Genomic DNA, 19,949 nt, shown 5'->3' on the forward strand with positions numbered 1-19,949 from the left:
CCGATTCCCCCATATGCACAGTTTCTTTAGTAAAAATAAGGAGATGCTGAGGGAACTAATGATTTTTATATCTGCTGGTTCAACATGGACCAGAACAGGTAAACAGAACTAAATGGGTTTCCCATATTAAAGAATTCCTAGGAGACTTGATGGGGGGAGATGACATTGAAGGCTTTGTGTTTTCAAATTTATTTATCTTTTCTTCTTTAAGAAAGCATATATACTGGGAATCTGAGGTATATTCCAAAACTATAATTATATCAGGCTGAATTTTAATCCTAACCCTGAAATCCCCCATACTATTCTGTTACACACTCCTAAAATTTTTAAATGTATAGTGTATAGATTTTTGTGGAGAAAACACCAAATGCTTTCTTTTCTTAGCAGGAAACCACGGAAAGCTTTTATAAAATTTATGACAAACTCAAGTGTTTAGCTTTAGAACTTAAATGAGGAAATGTGAAGTTTGTATAAACTGAGCAGTTTGTAAGGGTATCTGACATACCTGAAAACAAAAACAGCCAGACACAATCGATCTTGCATAATTACCAAATTGTGGGGTTTGTGGATATGTTTATATTTAGGAAATCATCTAGTCCCCCTCTCAAGTTTATATGGATGCCATAAGACATTAAAGTGGCATTATGCAATTTCCCTCCTGACAGCCCATTATGTCAGTTACAAATTAAATATGAAGCAAATCCAGTATCATGCACCTCATAAAGTAGTCCTGGTCACAAAGTGGGTCAGATCATGCCTCTCCTTTCCAACTTGGCCTCCCTGTCTCCTTCCCATAAGATTAGTTGACAAAGTAAGTTTCAGCCTGGGCCCTCGACAGAATGATCATGAATTCCTAATAAGAGGGGTTTATCCTGAATTAATAAGGTAGCATTTTAATGCATCAGTCTGCATATTAGCATGTCTCATTCATATAAACAGAAGACAGTGGTCATGAGGAAAAGGAAAACCATGTAATTGGGGCACACAGGACTACATTTTTATAGCTGTGACTTAAAGAAGGAAAAGTGGGGAGAAGCATTTATTGTGCCTCTAGCCCTCTGCTAGGAGCTTCACATCGATTACTTACATTGAATACCTGCAGTTGTGCATGTCGTCCCTATGTTAGAGAATAGTGTTCACTAAGCCTCAGAGAGCCAACCAACTTGCCTGAAATCTCACAGCTGGTAAGAAACAACTAAGACTTAAATCAGGACTATATGACTAAAACCAGTAGTTTTCCAACTGTATAACGGCCCACAAACTAAATCTAGGTCAGGAATAGAGAACACATAACCCCAAAATATTCGGCATTTGAGTCAGGCACTAAGGAGTAAAGGGAGGGTAATTTAAGACTCAAACCTGAGATCAGTATACGGAAATCACAAGCCAGAGAGGAAAAAGTAAAGGACAACTTTTCCATGGTTGTGACAACAAATCCATACAATGAACTGGAAGAAACTGAAGCTACAAAAGAAAAAAAACTAGTCAAGCAATCAGTCAAAATAAGAGTGGGTGGGAATAAAAGTAGGTCCCAAATATGGCCATATTTTGAGCACTTGTTATGCTTCAGATGCTGTGCTGAGCACTTGGCCTGTAATATCTTGTGGAATCCTCAATAGCTTTGTAAAGTAGATATTCATGTCCCCATTTTTCACATAGAGAAACTGAGCCTCAGTTCATCACTTATAAGTGATGAAGTCAAGCAACCCTGGCTGTTAGACTCCGAGGCCCAAGACTAACCACAAAGCTGTTTTCTGGCTGAAGAGGCACTCAGAGTACCAGCTGGCCATCTTATTGCCCGGGTGGATTTAGTTCTTTCTGAGAATGGGAAACAAAGAAAAGGGTAGGTGTCATCATCTTGCAAGGAACCTCCCCACAGAAGGTTTGTTAATGCGGCATTTAATGCCACAGCCTTAGATAAGAAAGAAAATGCTACCTTACCCTTTTTCTTTAACTGTAAGGCTAGTCTCCCATTTTAGTCATTTATCTGATCTACTTTTTAAAGCTATACCACATTATCTAGAGCAAAGATTTGTTCTAATGCTGTAAGTAATCTCAACTTTCCTGTAGATCATTCTTGGGGCTAGGGGTGCTAGGAGGAAAAACTCCCTGGAGAACTGTTAGCCAAGAGTTTTATGTCTAATCCTGTAACTTTCTAATCTCAATAGCCCTTAATTTAAAAATATATTACTTTCAATCTTCTAAAAGACAGACTGGTTTAAGTATCTCCTGTGCTACTGATGAAACTATGAAAAGAAGGCCACTGTGAATATTAACCAAAATATATGCTTTCAGATTATTTTCCCACTTATCAGAGCACCACACACTTATTATCATCAGCACTTGATTTTACCAAATTTTATTCTAACTGGCTTAGAGGTGTCCCTGCCATCATAAGATGGTTCATGTTTGCAACTCATTTAAAAATTGTATTTTTTCTTCTAACAGTAGTGTATGTTTACTATAGAGAATCTAGAGAAAAATGTTTATTAAAAATAGCCTATAATTCCACAACTCAAAACCAGATAAGATTTTGGTACACTTCCTTCTAGTCCTTTTTTCTGTGTATACATTCATATATATGTATATATACATATAATTATAAAAATATATACCTTTATGAGTATAGAATTAGAATCATGGTATATATGGCTTTGTACACTTTTCTATCAGCAAAATGTAAGCGTATTTTTATATTATTAAACTATCTTGGAAAGCATGGTATTAAAGGCTGTATAACCATCTATCACATGGATATTCAGTAATGGAACAAGTGCTTTTGGAAGCATTTTGCCTCTTCCATGTCAAGCACCAGGGACATAAAGCTGAGCTTACCCTGACCCTGCTCTCCAGGGTGTAGTCACAGAGGAAGATAGACATCCACGTAAAGGACCATCCAGTATGATGGCTACACTGAGAAGATGAAATGGCACGACAGCATAGGGAAGAAGAGCTCTGGTCGGATTGGGGAGCTCAAACTTCAGATCTCACTACTTAAGCTCAGAATGAAAAGAAGAGCTGAGGCTTCACAAGCAAGAGTCCAGAGGGAGGGTATCCTAGGCAGCGAACAAATTGCCGTGATCACAGGCTTTCTAAGGATGTGGAAGAAGCCTTCTTGGAGGACTTGGGGATTCTGGAGGCCTTCCAATAAAGGGGAAGGGGCTCCTAAAAATACAGAGAAACTACATTGGAAGCTAAAGTAGGAGAGAAACTATAGCAAGTTTTTGTGCAGAGGTGAGAGGGAGAGGCTGGGTTATATGAGGAGCCGATGGTCCCCAGATGTAGCTTTATTCCCAGTTTAATTTTTTAAGCCATTCCACATAATCACTGCAGGGAGTTCCTTCCTGGTGAGATAAGAGAAGCTTGCAAGAGCAATTTGATAAAGCTTCCAAGCCCGGGGGCCTCAGTGTGGAACCTTAGCTGTGGTACTATGTAAGACACAAGCATGTGAGATTGTCCTAATTGCTAAAGACTATCCCAGTCAGTGGCCTACACTTAGTACAGGTTTTCTTTGGTGTCTGTGGTGTCAAGAAAATAGAAAGTGCATGTTTGGAAAATTAAAACTGATTATGTGGTGTTTAAAAGCACAAATGAATCCTCTGTTCATCGTGTCCTTTGCCCACTAAATACAATATTTCTAGTTCACTTGCTTAGACACAATTCTGATCTTTTGTTGGGGGGGGGTGTGTGTGTCTGTGTATAACAAACAAGGCCTTAGACTAGAAATAGTAATAAAGAACAATCTGTACTTGGAAACATGTACCCCCAAACTCACAAATTGCACCCCTCCCTTTGTTTCCAAAAGTAAAACAGGTGAAAGACATTGTAGCATAACAATGCAAAATACTTCTGAATCTAGATTCTATTCCTATGGGATTTTCCTTGGGTTTTTAATTGGATTGACTCCTGATCATAGAAATTCCTGACAGCAAGAAGGGATTGATAGAGAAGGTTCTTTTCCCCAATTGCAAGTATATGGGTAGACAAGTATACGGGTGGACATCATACTTCTTACTGTTTTGATCATTAGATTTGTCCCAGGCAGATTCCATCAGCACCTCCTCTGAATTATTGGTCTCTCTCTGGAGAACTACTCAATTGACCATCTTACAAAAAGCTTAATTTCAATTCATTTCCCCAGAATTACAAGTTTTAGTTAGCTTCCCATTAACTACATAAATTATGAGTATTCTGTAAACAATGAAAAACACTGGACAATCCAAAAGTCGATAGAGGTTTGTTGAATGAACGAAGTCATTCACAACTTTGACTTTGGAGTGAATAATACATTTTTGCTATAAGCAAATGCATTCATCTCCCTGGTTATAGTTTGTTTTGCCTGGTAATAGACTTTTGGACTGTTGCTGAGAGCAAGCTGGCATTTGGTTGATTCGGGGGAACAGATTGCATTTCTTAAATTTGCTTTCCTTTTTTTCTTCCATATTGAGACCTAGGAAAATTTCCCTTAACTTCATTCCAAGTTTGTGGAAATCATGCAACCCAGGACATCTTGCCTGGGCTGAACCACTTGTAATGATCTGGGATTGTTTGGATTTATGTTCAGCTTCCCAAGATACTATTCTGAACACACAACACAACAGCTTACATTTTCTGGGCACATAGCAACTCTCAGCAAATTTGGTAACCATGCAGATGAGTACCTATTCTTTTTTTTCTTTTTTTTTTTTTTAATTTATTTTACTTTAGGTGCATACTATATCTGGCATTTCACCCCATGTTATCCCTCCCCACCCTCCCCTCCCTCCCCATCCCCCATTGTCTCTCCCCTACCCCACCCCAACTGTCCCCTGTGTGTGATGCTCCTCTCCCTGAGTCCACGTGTTCTCATTGTTCAACACCCACCCATGAGTGAGAACATACGGTGCTTGGCTTTCTGTTCTTGGGTCAGTTTGCTGAGAATGATGGTTTCCAGATTCATCCAAGTCCCTACAAAGGACACAAACTCATCGTTTTTTTATGGCTGCGTAGTATTCCATGGTGTATATGTATCACATTTTCTTTGTCCAGTCTATCATTGATGGGCATTTGGGTTGGTTCCAGGTCTTTCAGTGGGTACACTTTCACATTTCCTCAAACTCTGGAAGCCTTATTCAAAAGAGTACAGCCATCTTTTCTATCCCAGCAAATCTTGAACTTTGGAGATGACGACCAGGAATTAACACACAATCTTCCTCTTGTAGCACAACTCCCAAAGGTCAGGTTTAGGGAAAAGTTTGGGAAAGAGGAATGACGACAGAGGAGGAAGGGAAAGAAAGCCATGCAGCCACTGTGGAAATGTCAAACAGTGGAGATGGTGTAATCAGAAAATACTACTTAGAGGCAGAGTGGTAGACATCAGTCTCTCTCCCTAAAAGCTCTGTAACACGAGATCCTGGTGGGAGCGGACAAATTATAACTCAGTTTGCTGAAAGAAGAGAATTTTATAAACTGGCCTCTTAGGAAACAGTCTCTCCTTTTCTCTCTCCTTTTTCATTTTCTCTAAGCAAAGCTGTTCAGAATTTCTACAATTACTCCTAACACTTGTCTCATTTGGGTTCTCTCCTTCTCTGTAGGCAACATCCATTCTGGGGAGTTAAGAAAACTCAAAGTTGGATGTAGAAGAGTGGAGGCAGAGAGGTCTGGACCCTGAGTATCCTGAAGTTTTCTTTTTAAGTTGTCCTGGCCAGTCCCTCAGGGAATATGGAAAGAGACATCCAGAATAAAAGCTCTTTCCATAAATTCTTAAAAAAAAAATTGCATATGATTGGCTTGAGCATCCCTTGGTTAGTCATCCTGAAGGTGAAAGAATGATGGATAAAGTCTAGAATGGCTAGTGGTCAGAGCCAAATGGGTTGGACATTTCCATTCCAACCCTAGTGTTTTCTCTTCCTCCATGAAAAGTATTAAGCTGTTTGTCTTTTATAATTTACTGGCTTATACTTCCACATCCCTGCTTCTTGTTCTCTGTATTGCAGTTCCAGTAGGCTGCTTTTCAGAACCTTGGTCATAACTTCTCACATTCACACAGATCCTCTCACTGAAAGGCCTCCCCCTTTTTTCCCTGCTTAATCCTCACTCTTTCCTTGGAGCTTCTTAGACAAGGCCTTCAAAGAGCCCAGATTAAGTTAGCCCAGATTAAGTTGCCTGTCACACCTTCTCATATCAGGCTGTTTTCTCATTCTTAGCAACTGTCATGGCTGCTGATTTTATTCACCACTAAAAGATACTTGCCTTATTCACTACTGCATGCCAAAGGCCTAAGACAGTACCTGGCCCCAGGTAACTTCTCAATTGTTTTGTCTCCCATTTCTAAATAATGAATAAATGTATGTCCAACTTCTAACCCAAGGACTGGGCACTTAGGAAACAAAATTTTGGGAGCAGCCTTGCAAACACTTTTCTCTTAACCTAATTTTTTTCTGGCTATTCTTCCCCACCACAATAGCATTTATACTCTTCCTTAGACAGCACAGTCCTTGTATTTATTTGCTGGGACTGCCATAACAAAGCACCACAGATGGAGTGGCTTAAACAACAGGAATCAATTTCCTCACAGTCCTCGAGGCTAGAAGTCCAAGGCAAAATGTTGGCAGGGTTGGTCTCCTCTGAGGTTCTTCTCCTTGGCTTGTAGATGGATGTCTTCCCCTTATGTCTTCATATGAGCTTCCTTCTGTGCATCTGTGTCCTATTTCCTCTTTTTTTTTTTTTTTTTTTTTCATTTGAAAACAGAGTTTCTCTCTTATTGCCTAGGCTGGAGTCAATCCAATGGCACGATCTCAGCTCACTGCAACCTCCATCTCCCAGGTTCAAGTGATTCTCCTGCCTCAGCCTCCCGAGTAGCTGGGATTATAGGCACTCGCCACCATACCTGGCTAATTTTTGTATTTTTAGTAGAGACAGGGTTTCACCATGTTGGCCAGGCTGGTCTCAAACTCCTGACCTCAGGTGATCCACCCGTCTTGGCCTCCCAAAGTGCTGGAATTACATGCATGAGGCACTGCACCTGGCCCTATTTCCTCTTCTTATACGGACACTGGTCATATTGTATTAGGGTCCACCCTAATGACCTCATTTTAACTTGATTCTTCTCTAAAATAAACCCTGTCTCTAATTATAGTCACATTCTGAGGTGTTGGAGTTAGGGACATCGGGGGGAAAATTCAACCAACAATTGGGAGTCGTTCTTGGATGAGTATGTCCAGGTAGTTGACTATCATTGTGAACCCTGGGTAAGCCACACCCTTCACAATGACATATGAATAGAGTTCTGCTTATCTCACTCACCAAATGGGTGCCCCCAACCTGATATGTCTCATCAAGGCATACTGATAAACAAAAGTTGGAGGACCTTTATAGACCGTTTAGTTCAATACCCTTGCTTTGCAGATGGAGAAACTGAGGCCCAGGGAAAGAGAATAATTTAGCCAAGCACTCTCAACCCATGAGCGGAGAAGCTGAAACTAGAACTAAAGCCTCCCAACATTTAGAAATAGGAAAACTTAAGCTTTCCCCCCAAATTTTCTCACCCTGCATTATAAGGAAAATTGCCTAAGGCTAATTTAATTATGTCTATTGAGGAGGAATAATCTACAGTTGTATATATTTCTGGCTGTGACACTCTTGCTGTTAGCTACTATAACATGTGTGGAGTTACATTCTGTTTTCGCCCCAACACCCTGCCTACATCAATTGCACTGAGCAAAACCACAGGCAGCAACCCTCAAGCCCTTTTTTTTTTTTTTTTTTTGGAGATGGAGTTTCGCTCTTGTTACCCAGGCTGGAGTGCAATGGTGCGATCTCGGCTCACCGCAACCTCCACCTCCTGGGTTCAAGTAATTCTCCTGCCTCAGCCTCCCGAGTAGCTGGGACTACAGGCGTGCGCCACCATGCCCAGCTAATTTTTGTATTTTTAGTAGAGACGGGGTTTCACCTTGTTGACCAGGATGGTCTTGATCTCTTGACCTTGTGATCTACCCACCTCAGCCTCCCAAAGTGCTGTGATTATAGGCGTGAGCCACCGCACCCGGCCCCTCAAGCCCATTTCTATTCTTCTAGATAAAAAAAGACTTTTTTTTTTTTTTCCAAAATATAGGGGATGCCATTGTTTTCCCTGCCATCTTATAAGGGAAGAAGATAGCAAGACAGAGATAACTCATCATAATCTTTTCAAATACCAAAGCATTCCACTTCCCATACAATCATTTTGAACCTCTAACACAAGCAAAAATGATAGCTGTCTTACAGAAAAGAACTCTTAGTTTGAAAAGATCGAGTTCTAGCATAAAGAATCCCCCAAATCATTTAAATCCATGAGTCATACAATATATCTGACATGTCACTAAATCCTCCCCAGACCCAAGGCTAATGGTTTTTGAAATCTCAACACACACTTTCTGAGGAATCCCAGTTTGGGATGAAACTAGGGCTTCTTGTGGATTGATCTGTACAGCAGTCATGGAAAACTCCTTTCACTGAATAAATACTTTTTGAGCATCTATTATGTGTTCGACATAATTACAGGTAGTCCTCTTTACTGGTTAGAGTCAGCATGGTAGAGAGGACTGACATTACCTCATCACAGAAGCCCATGGGAACAGAAGACACATCCCCCAGACCTCACCTAAGTGGGAGTCCAGAGAGCCTCATTGATGTAAGTGGCTCTGGCTTTCACCTTGAAAAAAGTATTATGGGAATTCAGAGAAGGGAGAGATCCCTTAGAACTCTAGAGGGAAAAAGAGGGGGAAATTTTTTTGTGGAAGGATTTAGAGATGAGGTAACACTGTGGCAGGGCCTCAGAGAATGGGCAACATTTGAAGTTGGGAAAGTAGGGAAAGGAGTGAAGAAAAGCATGAACCAAGGAAGTCTGAAGGAAACTGTAAATTATGGAGTACTTGCAACAATAATTAGTTCAGTTGCTGGATCAGGAGGGAGAGGTGGGAAAAATAACAAACTTTTATTGAGATTTACAATGTTCCAGGGACAATGGTGAGCACTTTATAGGAATAATTTCATTAATCTTCAAAACAATCGTATGAGACAGGTTCTCTTGTTTTCTCCATTTTATACATGAGGAAACAGGAGGCTTAGAAAAGTTAAGCAATTTGTTCAAGGTCACAAGAGGCAGAATCAGGTATTTAACCCAGAATTGATGCTCATCACCATGACACTATCCTAGAATTAGATTATGAGGAAAATTGTGTGCTGGAGTGAAGGCCTGAGACTATATTTTCCAAGTAGAGGGGAGCCAGTGAAGGACTTTGAACAATTAGAATGACATAATCAGTGTCATTCTTTAGGAGGGCCAAGGTAGTAATACAATGATCAAGGATCAAGTGTCCAAAATACATGCAAATAAGACCCCCACCAAGACTTCTTACAGAAAGTTAAAAAAAAAAAAAGAAGAAGAAAAATGTGTAGCTTTCAAGCACCAATGTCATTTCACTGTTTCAGCTACCATTAAAGAACTGATGCAGTTGAGAAAGAAGAGCCAGACAGTCCTCCTCCTTCCCCACCTGTATTTTATGAATTGTCTCAGGACATCAGGCACCAGTACAGAGGAGGCTAGAGAGACATGTGAAGCAAATCCTCACTGGTGGCTGTGGGAAGGTGTAACACACAAGTTTCCTCATCTTTAAAACCATCATGGAAGCAAAGACCAATACCCATAGAAGTATGGAGACAAACTGTGACAAATGATTCATCCCAGTGTGTGGCCCTACTGCCACCTTGCTTCCTTTCTGCCAGCAGTGGTATGAGCCCCTTAGCTGTTTGGGTATAAAGAGATGGATATAAAATGGATGATGTGCTTTTTATAGTGATGTAACACAACAAAATGTGACAAGATATGGAGTAGAAAAAATAAACAGACATAAAAATTACCTCAAGGGTGCAGGGTTCACTCTTGTAATCACAGCTACTTGGGAGACCGAGGCAAAGGAATGCTTAAGGTCAGGAGTTTGATACCAGTTTGAGCAACATAGCAAGCTCCCATCTCTAAAAACATTATTTTTAACTTAGCTGGAAGTGGTTACACACACCTGTATTCCCAGTTACCCAGAAGGCTGAGACAGGAGGATCCCTTGAGCCCAGGAGTTCAAGGCTGCAGTGAGCTATGATTATGCCACTGCATTCTAGCCTCAGTGACAGAGCTAGACCTTGTCACTAAAAAAAATATTACTTTCCAAATATAAAAAAAAACTACATTCTCAATTATCCATTTCACTGATACTAGGTATACATACATGCTGAAGCTTCTTAAGAAGATTGTGCTGATATATGAAGTTTTCACTTTTAAGCATCCCATGCCAACTTATTTATTTGTTGTCTACAATTGGTATCTTAAAAATCACAAGCATGCGAAATTACCTATTCGGCTATGGAAATTCAAATGCTCATGGGCAATTATAAGTATCTTGACAAATGTGCTCAAATTCTGTCAGAATAGCAAAATTGTATCATGGATTTTCTAATTCATTCATTCATCTCTAAATTAGTCTCCATTGAGCTCCTACCATTTGTCAAGGGATACAAGAAAACAAAGCCGACTTGTTTCTTGCCCTCTTTGAATTTATGCTTTTGAAGGGCAACTAGATAATAAATAAGTTAAATAATTAGTTAATTGCGGTTTATGATAAATGCTATGAAAAAAATAAGAGTACTGAGATAAGAATACTTGGCGTGAGAGAGGGAAGGTAGCCTATTCCTTCCCCCACCCCCACAGCTACCTACAGCACATTCTAGATCACACTACTATGAAAAGACTCAGTCCCCTGGTACTGGCTTTGTAGCAATAGCTGACTATACTCTGATGAGGATGCTTTGTTACTTAAATATCTCCCTAGCAGAGGACTCACAGCAGTTTTCAAATGGCATTTCCATTCATCACTGCAGCACTCCTGAGAGGCAAGAGAAGTTCAGGCCTCATTACCTCTATTTAAGAAAGAGGAAGGGCAATGGCTGGAGAACTACCCTCTGCCAAATATTAAGGAGCAAAGCAGCTGTGGGGTTGATGTAGCCCAGCTCAGGTCCCCTGTTCCTAGCTTTCTACATTAGACCATTTATTCTATCCTTCAGTGTAAGTTGGGAACATATGCCCAGAGGTTTTAGAAATAAACCAACTCAATCCCAACTCAACAAATAGGGTGTATTTGTTACATAAAGTAAATTGTTTTCAATAATTATTAATATGAAGTTTGTTTGCCTAAACTCATAATATTTCCTATGTGAGAAAATCTAGTCAACAGAATCACAAACTGAATAATTCTGTCGACTGTTTCAGCTGGCTTTTTCCTACTTTAAAACACAAACTAATAATCTTACAATGGAAATTTCTTTCACATGAATTCATGGGGACTGCATCAAGTGGAATTTGTTATAAGGCAGCCATCATGAGCCACATTCAGAAGAATAGACTCAGTTATTTAAATACCCAAAGGACATTAGAGAGTCATAAATTAATGTTCTGGAAGGGTTAACATTCCAGACATTCCTTAACATTCCATACATGGTTTGAAGCCAAGAAAAGTGAAATCACTTATCAAAAGTCTCACGACTTTTGAGCAAGACTCAAATTCTGGTTTCTTTAATACAAATTCTGTGCTCTGATACAGGTATTAGAAAGTCTGCTTAATAGTCAGTGCATCCTTGCACTTTCCAATGGACATATATAGACAGAGATATCTTGGCTTAAGAATTCTGAGGACACTTCACTTATCTCATAATGACAAGATCCCTCATGGAGGTAAGCAATCACAAACACCCAATAACTCAAAACACAGTAAAATTTTTGTGTTTTTAAAATTTTATCATAATTTTAAAGACATTCAGGAAAATTACAAAAATCGTACAAAGAATTCTCAGATACTTTTTATCCAGATCTTTCAAATGTTGACATTTTACTACATTTGTTCCATGTCTCTCTCTCTCTTCTGAACTCTTTAGGAGCAAGTTACAAACATGATGTCCGTTTATCCTTAAATACCTCAGTGTGCAATTCCTAAAACTAAGAATATTCTCTTACATGATCACAGTATAATTTACAAAATCAGGACAACTAATATCAATAAAATACTATTATCTAATCTATAGCCCTTATTTGGATTTATCTAATTGCCTAACAATGTTCTTTTAGCAAAAGAAAAATCTAAGATTAAGTGTTTCACTTAGTGTTCATATCTTTTTAGTTTCTCTCAATCTGGAATAGTTCGAGTCTTTCTTTGTATTTTATGAAATTGACATTTTTGAAGAGGGCAGGCCAAGGATAAAGAATGTCCCTCAATTTGGTTTTGTCAGATCATTAGATTTTTTTTCAAGATTAGATTCAAGTTACACACTTTTGGCAGAAATATCACAGAAGTGAAGCTGAGTTCTTCTCAGTGCATCATATCAGAAGGCACATGCTAAAGATATGTTCCATAGCCCATAAGCCAATTAGGTCATTTGGATAAGGTGGCGAATCAGGTTTCTCCACTATAAAGTTATCTTTTACCCTTCGTAATTATCTCATGAGGGAAATGCTTTGAGACTATGTAAATATCCTGTTACTCCTCAAACGTTCACCTACTAGTCTTAGGATCCAATGAATATTCTTGTCTGCATTAGTTATTATTATGTTGGCCAAATAATGATTTGATAATTTCATCTTCCTTTCTACATTTATTAGTTGGATTTTGACTATAAGAAAGAGTTTTCCATTTTCATTTATTTGTTTTTGGTTTATCTGTGGACTCATACAATACTTTATTCAATACATTGTAATCTTTTATGATCATTATTTATTTTGGTTCTCCAGCTGTCCTAGATTTGGCCAGTGGGAGTTCCTTCAAGCTGGCACCTGTGTCCTTTTGACCTGTCCCTTTCTCCATCATTATTTGAACATTCAAAGAAATTCACTTCACTCATAAGAATTTATAGAAGCTAAGCAACTAAGCTATAGGAAGCAGACCCTGAGAAAAGGATTCAAATACAAGTATTTGGATTTGGGAGGTAATTCTGGAAGCCTTTGGGAAGGAAGTGAGGCAGTGAAACAAGAAAGGGAAGGAAACCAGGAAAGGGTATTTATTGAGCAAGTAACCAATATGAACAGCTAGGGCTAAATCCCATTGGGAGACTCTGAAAACAGTAGAACATATGCTTCAGTTACCCCTCTTAAAGAATGAGGAAACTAGAATATTCACACATTGTGGTAGGCAGAATAATGTCCACACCACACCCCAAAAGATGTCACTGCCCTAATCTCCAGAACATGTGGATACATTACAAGGCCAAAGCAACTTTGTTGATGTGATTAAGTTAAGGACATCGATACTGAGATGGGGCACTTAGACTGGATTAACTGGGTGGCCCCAGTGTAATCATAGGGTCCTTACTACAGGGAGGCAGAGGAGTCAGAGTCAGGAAAGGATATGTGACCAAGGAAGCAGAGGTCAGAGCAGTATGGAGCCACAGGCCAAAGAATTCTAGAAGCTGGAAAAGGTAAGAAGACAGATTCTTCCCCAGACCCTCCAGAAGGAACACATCCCTGCCAGCCCATTGAGATAGCCTGGTGGGATCTGTGTCAGACGTCTGACCTCCAGAACTATAAGAAAATAAATTGGTGTTGTTCAAAGCCACCAAACGTGTGGTAATTTGTTACAGCAGCAATAGGAAACGACTACATATACCAACTCTCATTAGCCATTTTTAAAGGACTGTTTCTGGGGTGTTTCTTCACCAGCACTTCCACTCTGCAGGCTGTGACTGGAGGAAGCCTCAGGCAAAGAGACACAGGTGTAGACATCTATACTCAGATAGTGTAAATTCAACAACATACAGGCAGAGCACTGACTGCCTGTACTACCAAACTTCCTAATCCCCTCCCACGCTCTCTTCTGTTGCAACAATTCAATCATGAAAGAAGCAATGAGGAGCATTACCAAAAGAGGCCAAAGCAGCACACTTTGATGTGTCTCTCTGTGGATCTTATCTCAACGTGTTACTTTCTTGCTGTGGGTTGTTGGCAATTTAAGAGAGAGGACCTTGTCTGTTATGATTGAAAAAGGGCCCAGAGAAAGACAGAGGCTTATTAAATTTCGGTATCATTGGTAAAACTTAGCTTCATTATATATTCTGCAAAATTTAACATATTTAACAGGTATCACAGATAAGACAAAAGGTCAGTTTACAAACATCTACATGGCAAGCCCAGGGAAAGTGAATTTATACTTGAATCACGAAAGACTATAAAAAAATGTTTTTTAACTTGGAGAATGTTATTTTATGGTACTCTCTATAGAAGGAAATACAGGATATAAGCAATAGTTAAGAAAATAACTCAAGGAGAAATGAAGGCCAAGATAGGTTTGAAATAATCACTAATTCTCAACCTCTGATCACTAAGTTAGTTGCCTGAATATGAATCCCTGAAGTTCCTTTTGAGGATCCTCTGCTTATCCATTGTGCCTCCTTCTACATTTTGCCTTCCTTTTACATGCATGCCAGTAGGGAAGTATAATAGTGAGACAGACAGAATAGGCGGGCTACTCCTTTATTCTAAAGGCTGTAACTTTTACGGCAACCAAGATATGTATAAATCATTGTACTTGTCCAAAAATGCCCATACATTTTAATAAATAAAGCATGATCACTTCCAGAAATTCCTGAAAGAGAAAGTGCATGTTTGACTGGAAACTTACCGCTGAGTCTAGCTTCTGTTTTTAGGTCAATTAAGTTCATGTTATTGTATTAGTCTATTCTCACACTGCTAATAAAGAGACTGGGTAATTTATAAAGTAAAGAGGTTTAATTGACTCACAGTTCAGCATGGCTGGGGAGGTCTCAGGAAACTTACAATCATGATGGAAGGGGAAACAAACACATCCTTCTTCACATGGCAGTAGGAAGAAGAACGAGAGCCAAGCAAAGGGGGAAACCCCTTATAAAACCATCAGATCTCGTGAGAACTCACTAACATGGAATAGCATGGGGGAAACTCCCTCATCATTCAATTACCCCCATCAGGTCCCTTCTACAACACATGGGGATTATGGGAACTACAATTCAGGATGAGATTTGGGTGGGGACACAGCCAAACCATATCAGTTATTATCTACCCAACACCAGCCTGACTCTACATGGGGGTTTTAGAAAAGTAAAGAGAATATTGTCCAGTCATATTAAAATCTTAGAATTTTAGGAAATCGTGCAGCCCCAAAACATCTAGACACCACAAAGTCAAATATTAAATTGTGTAATCTAGATTCCAATGTCAGGGGTTCAGAGGAAGAGAGAACAGATGAGGAATTTTGCAGAAATACAAAGAAAACATCAAGTGAGCCTCTTCTATGACCTTCTAGGATCTGCTTCATACCAAATAATAGATATAGAAATAGGCTCAGCTGCACACTACTCTTTCTAATTATCCTGTTTTTCCAATTCCGCTTTCATGTATTGTTTCTTTTGCCCCCTCTCTCTCGAAACACAGTAGCTCTGGGAGTTGAAAATTAAGTTTTCACAAACAGATTAAAAGAAGTAACTTTATTCCTAAAAAATAAAACTGGGAGAAATAACTGTACTGATGTAAGAATAGATGGCAGACTTCTGCACTGCACATTTTCAGCAAAACCTATTTTTCACAAAAACAATTTGCAAAGTTGGCATCTTGAAACACGAGAGATGCTCAAAATGTGAGTTCTGTATTTAAAACCCCCATTTTAGTAGCTACATTCTCAGGATTATGTGCTCTGGAGTCAAACTACCTAGGGTCAAATACAGGTTCTGCCAGTTACTGACTGAGACCTTGGGCAAGAATTTAACCTCATCTGCAAAGTTGAGATAATAATAGTAATTATCCCTATGGGATACTACTATAAAAATCTAAAAGAAAATGCACATAAAATAACCACCACAGAGCCTGCTTATAACTTATGTACCTAGCCAATATTTATCAGGCATGTTCTAATTTTGAGGTACTGAGCTGGCCTTTGGAGGTAGAATTGTAAGGAAAACTCATCTTTCCCCATAAAGAACCCATCCTGTAATAATGAAAACACCTATATCCCCTACTATAATGTAACATTATGGTCAATACAAGCATAACTCTATATGCAGAATGCCTTGGAGAGGGGTAGCAGAGACTGAACAATTCAATGAAGACAATGAGAAGGTTCAAAAAGGAGATTATTTTATCATTGGTCCTTTAAGAAAAGTAGAATGTTGCTGTTTGGAAATGTAAGGATGAAATTCCAGTTGACAGAGCAGTATGGCCAAAGACAGAGCTATAGAAGTAAATGGTGTGTTCTTGTACATGAAAATAGTCTGGCATGACTACAGCATGGATTTCAAGGTGGGCAGTGTTAGAAATAAGGCTGTAAAGGTAGGCTTCCTCCAAATAGTGGTGAATTGACTGACTGACTGATTGATTGATTGACTGAGCAAATATTTATTGCATACCTGAGTTAGATCAGAGAAGTACTATTATCTCAATTTACAGATACCAAAACTAACGTTCAAAGGATTAAATGGTTTGCTCAAGGTCACAAGCAAATTCTCCTTTCAACCAGTTTTTTTTTTTTATTATTTCAACTTTTATTTTAGATTAGGGAGTACATGTGCAGGGTATATTGCGTGATGCTGAGGTTTGGGGTATGACTGATCCCATTACCCAGGTAGGGAGCCCAATGTCATACAGTAAGTGGAGAAAGGTAGGCTGGATATAGGTTTTCTGATTCTAGAACTGAGAACTTTCACCAATGGGCCATGTTCCCTCTGGCATCTCTGCAATCATGTGTCTTCACAACCTTGAAACCCAGGAATATTATAAGCACACAATTTGTTCTCAACTGACAAAAATCATGGGCAGTGCCAACTCTGTCTGGTGCCAACCCAGCTCTTTCCCCTGACCCAGCGGGGAAAAGGTATTTATGGTAGTTAGGTGAAGATAAAGGCATTTAAGAAAAAAATAGGGTTCTGAGGCATCCTATGCTTCATTCTACTTAAAGGACTTTCTTCCTCCCTCCTCTATAAACACCCCAAGATCTGGCTTTACCCCTTACTACTAGTTCTTGTTACAGGCTTTTACAGATCCCTGTCACTCACCATTATTCTTGGAGATCTTAGGTCCTGAATTACTGCTGCTTTCTCCAATGCTACTCCTGTCATCATTCTTGATGACTTTAATATTGACGTACATAATCCTTCCAGTTGCATAGTATCTTAATTCTTTGACTTCCTGTCTTCCAGTGACCTTGTCTCACACACAATCTCAGCCACTTAACCCACAGTAATTTTCTGGACCTCATCATTCCTGTTAGGAACCCTCCACACTCTCAATTTCAAATATTCCATTCTGGAAAGCAGAGCCATCACCTCCTGTGATTCTTCATTCCCAACCAGGACAAGCAGTCCACTAGTGCTAAAGCCATTTTCCTGTCCTTTAAACCTCCTATGTCCTCACTTCCTTATTACCCATCTTCCGTGCCAGGTGTGTCATTCCTTGGTATGCATACAACCCCCACTTCTTTGCCCCTTATCATTTTTATACTCTCCAACCAAACCCTACCCTAGGTAAATCCAACTTTTTACCAACCTGAATTCATACCTGTGTAGCTGAAATGGCAGGGGGAAGAACACTACAACCACTAGATATGCTCTGCCTTTAAGTTAATGACCATGAACCTCAAAAGGGTTATAGCAATACCTAGTAATCCCACTGCATCCCCCAGTCCATTCCCTCTCCCCCTTTCCTAAGAGAAGTATTTCATGCTTTCTGTTTTCCCTAATATTCCAAGTCCTCCCATACCCTCACTCCCAGCTAATGAATGCCCTTGTTCCTAATTTCACCAAGAAAATAGACACAATCGGAAGAGAAATTCTGTATGTTCTCATAACAGCATCTACTCTCCCACCTGCATTGATGTCCATATGCCCTGCCTTCCCTCCTGTCACTCCTGTTTGCTTCCTGGACTCACTGTCCTTGCTTCTACCTAAATTCATTCCCCACAATTGCGTGGTACATTCCATCCCCTCTTGCCTACTTTAGGATATTTCCCTAGCAATTGTTCCCTCTCTTTCATGCATAATTAAATTTTCCCTTTCTACTAAATTATCCTCATCAGCATTCAAGTGCGCTGTAATTTCTTCCATCTCAACAAAACAAAACAATCTTGACCCACTTTTCCCTCTAGCTACCACCTCATTTCTCAGCTGCCCTTTAGAGCAAAACTCTCTAGTTTATCCCCTCCCATTCTCTTTTGAAGCCACTTCCCTGAAACTGGTCTTGACAAAGACACCAATGGCTTCCATGCTGCTAAATCAAATGAGTGCTTTAAAGTCCCCATCTTACTGAAGGGTGAGCCGCATTTGACACAGTTGATTATTCCCTCTCCTGGAAACAGTTTCTTCCTGTGGCTTCTAGAACTCCACACCCTCTTGATTTTCCTCCTGCCTTACAGAGCAGTCTTTCTCAGCGCTTTTGCTGGTTTCTTCTCTCTCCAAACTCTTCACTGTGGAGTACCCCATCATACCTCCATCCACACGCACTCCAGTCTGAGGGCTTTGATTGCCATCTGCGCATTCATGGTTGAAATTTCTACCTCCAGTTCACACCTCTCTCCTGAGATCCAGTCTTTAATATGCATCTCTACCCTGATTTCTAATAGGTCTCTTAAGGTTCACATGTTTGAAACTGAACTTATAATTTTTCCTCCAAACGTACTCTACCCCAAAATTTCCTGTATCTGTTAAGAGCAACTCCACCTTCATTTATTCTGAGTCCCACATCTTGGACTCATCCTGGCCTCCTCTGTTCCCCTCATACCATTCATTTGTTCTACTGGCAAATCCTGTTGGCTCTACCTTTGGTACAAAATCAGAATCCAACACTTTCACTCCAATGACACAAACCCAATCCATGCCACCATCGCCACTCACTTCAAATGTCAGCAAATTCTCTTGGCTCTGCCTTAAAGTATCCAGACTCTGACTGGTTGGGATCAATTCATTATCATCTCTTGCCTGCTTGACTGCAAGAGACTCCTAACTGGTCTCCTTGCTCCTGCCCTTGATCCTAGGCTAAAGTGATCCCCTTAAAGGTAAGACTAAACATGTAAGTCCCTGGCTCAAAACCCTCCAGTGATTTCTCACCTCATCCAGAGTGAAAGCTCATTCTTACAACTATCTTCGAGGCCAGTTATGCTCCTATCACCGCCAGCTACCTCTGAGACCTCACGCCCTCCTATTCTCTCAGTCAGTTCTCTACTCCTGCTGTGCCGGTTTTCGTGCCATTGTTCAAACACTACACACTGTCTTTCCTCTAAAAGTCTTTGTGCACTGATTAGTTCCTCTGTCTGTCCAGTAGAATTCTGTCATGATGGAAATGTTCTAGATCTGTGCTATTCTAGATCTGCTCTAGATCTGTTTTAGGTACAGTAGCTACCAGACACCTGTGGCTATTGGGCACTTGAAATATGGCCAGTGCAACTGAAGAACTGAGTTTTTAGTTGTGTGTGTTTTATTTACTTCAAATGTAAACAGCCACACGTTGCTAGTGCATATCGTATTAGACAAAGCAGGTCTAGTGTGCTCTTCCTTGAGATACCTACATGACTCATTTCCTTACTTCTTTCAGGTATCTGCTTACATATCATTTTAACATTGAGGCTTTCCTGATCAAAGTACTTAATGGAGCAAGTCACCCCGACCTGGCGCTCTTCATCTGCTTTCCCTGCTTTGCTTAATTTCTCCATAGACATTAAAAATATAAGCATACTATATGTTTTTATTTGCTCATTTATTTGTGATCTATATCTCCAAACTAAAATTAAAGGTCCACAGAGGCAAAGATTTTAGTCTGTGTTACTTTTGCTGCTATACCACCAGTGCCTAGAACAGTACCTGAAACATAGTCAGAGTTCAGGAATTACTTATAGATTCTAAAATCTCCTTTCCACCACTAACTTCTTGGCTGGTCTTGG

This window comes from Aotus nancymaae, unplaced genomic scaffold, assembly GCF_030222135.1.
Source record: "Aotus nancymaae isolate 86718 unplaced genomic scaffold, 86718_ANA_hifiasm-v0.15.2.pri h1tg000046l, whole genome shotgun sequence".
Classification (NCBI taxonomy): domain Eukaryota; kingdom Metazoa; phylum Chordata; class Mammalia; order Primates; family Aotidae; genus Aotus; species Aotus nancymaae.